The following is a 2,310-nucleotide window of genomic DNA, read 5'->3' on the forward strand; positions in this document are numbered from 1 at the left end:
CCCAGATCACGATGCGAGGCACTATAAGAGGCGACCCCAGGCCCCTTCGCCGAGGGAGTCCCTTGCCACATTCCTCTCACTGTTCGCTCGAGCCCGAGGGGGACTCTCAACAGGTTTCTTCCTCGGCCAAATATATCTTGCCAAATAGACGTGATTTAGGAGTTTTCCCTCGATATTTACCGGGATAATCTATTATGATTGCAATATATTTCACTGAAATTACAAGCTGGCCTCCAAATTTTCTATTACTCGCTGAGCAATTTGTTCTGGTTGTCATGGACATCTTTATGCGCTGCATGTTTTCTCCAGCTAATGTGTTACTTGCTTTTGTCTATTAATTCGTGGCTACGACAGACGGAAAGGGTCGGGTGCCTCTCATGCATTGCATCTGCCAATTCTGCATTCTCTTTGTTACGAGTACTAAAACTTACCTAGGTTCAGTTGGTAAATAATTTTCAAATAGAGTCACAGTTTGTGAGAATAAAATATAATAAGCACATTATATTATCTTAATGCATGGCATTAAACAAAAATGAGTCACCAGTATATCAATTCCTTTTCCCCAATATTCAGCTGCCACCAAAAGATGAGAATTTCGCTTCGGTTTTGTCTCGCTTCCCTCGCGTAACGCGACTCGCTCTTCGATCAGCGCAGGATTTCCAACTATAAAAAAAACTAGACCGAGAAACGTGAGCGCGCGATTAAAGTTTTCATTACGTAATTTATCACCATATATTATATAGCCTCGTTCCTTTTGATGCTTTCATATTGGTCGACCTTATTTATCTGATTAATCTCGGAGGAGGATTTAATTTTTTTATATTCCCTTTTTAAAAAATCCGAAATATTATCTACTTTTCTGGGGTGGGAGCTGGGGCATTGTTTCTTATTCAGAGCCTTCAAAAAACCGCAGAAAGTCGCCATCACCCGGGAAAAAAACCGCAACACGCCCCCCGCAACCTCACCTCCACCCGCAGCTCATCTAGGGTTTGGTTTCGAGCAAGAGCTTTGCGTAGAGGCTGTGTTGGCTTGGTGGAATGGCTGTGTTTTTGGGAGCTTAAATTTAAACGGGGCATATCTTTGCAAGCATTCCACACGCGTTGTTTGACAGCACGAATCGACATGGTGTGTGAGTGTGGGCGGGAGAAAGATGTGCCTTTTTGCGGTGTAACCCGAGTGCAGCGTCGAGCCAGTTGTCACGTGACGGACCTTCAAAATGTTGGAATTCTGCGCTTCTCTGGGAAATTTTTAGTTGCTGTATATGTTTTGGTGGCGGTTTCGCAGTTTGTGTGAATGTAATGTACGATCTTTGTGGGTTTGAACGTCTTCCTTATCCTTTTGGGTGATGCATTCACGTGTGATGGATTACTCCAAAACCGCATCATGAAATTTCCAAAGAATAACTGTGAAACTAGTTACCACGTATAGCCAAAAAAAAATAACTTGGTCTGGACTTGTTTTACATATTCGTTGATTTAAATCGTACAACATTGGTTCTATACCTTGTCTTGTTCAAAAAATGATAGCCCTGTGTAACCGACTGCCAGTCTTCAGGGAAAGCACATACCACAACATACGTACACCCTACATGAATAATGGAAACAACACAACATGAAAAAAAAAAGTTTCTAAACTATCGGATGACTTTTTTTTTTGCCCCGTGTTTTTTTTTTTCTGAAAAAAAGATGTCCATTAACTTCTGTCGAGAAATAAAAAGTAAAGGGAAACTTCTTGATTCTTTAGATTATCAAATTCATTTTTTTTCATATTACCAAAGAAATTGTTAAAAATGCCCTTTAAAGGATTCGTAAAACCCCAACATTTTGCGTTTAGGTATAAAACCCTTCACTGAACATTTCAGATGTGAAATTTAAAAGTCCTGTAACGACGCATTTGGGACCTTATCTTATCAAAATAAAGCAAAAAACCCAGAGAAATAGGAAACTTTTTAAGGAGTCCTCCTCAATTGTTGCCATTCTCTGTAAAAGGCTAAGCCTCCCGTTTTCTGTTTCCAGTGCGGGGATACTGCCCTACAGCGAGCGGCGTGCGAAGGTCACCTCGAAATCGTCCGCCCCCGCTCATCAAACACAACGCAAACGTCGACCATCAGGATGATCAGGTAAGCAAGACGGCTTTTGCGGTTTTATTTTTGGCATTGGCTTTCAGGATGCATTTCCCCCGTTCAGTTGAAATAAACGTGACTTATTATTTGCAAAGTGAAATGCTTAGAAAATGGAAATGTTGCCAAATTTGATACTCCGGTATTATAGTCCATAAATCCATCCACCCATCTACTTACACAAAACACCA

The 2,310-nt window shown here is 41.1% G+C and overlaps 1 pseudogene; it reads left to right on the plus strand.

The window, feature by feature from the left end:
• The first annotated feature begins 1,122 nt into the window (after positions 1-1,122).
• LOC119590479 overlaps positions 1,123-2,310 on the plus strand; it is a 7,850-nt pseudogene continuing 6,662 nt past the window's right edge.

Source organism: Penaeus monodon, chromosome 27 (assembly GCF_015228065.2).
Source record: "Penaeus monodon isolate SGIC_2016 chromosome 27, NSTDA_Pmon_1, whole genome shotgun sequence".
Classification (NCBI taxonomy): domain Eukaryota; kingdom Metazoa; phylum Arthropoda; class Malacostraca; order Decapoda; family Penaeidae; genus Penaeus; species Penaeus monodon.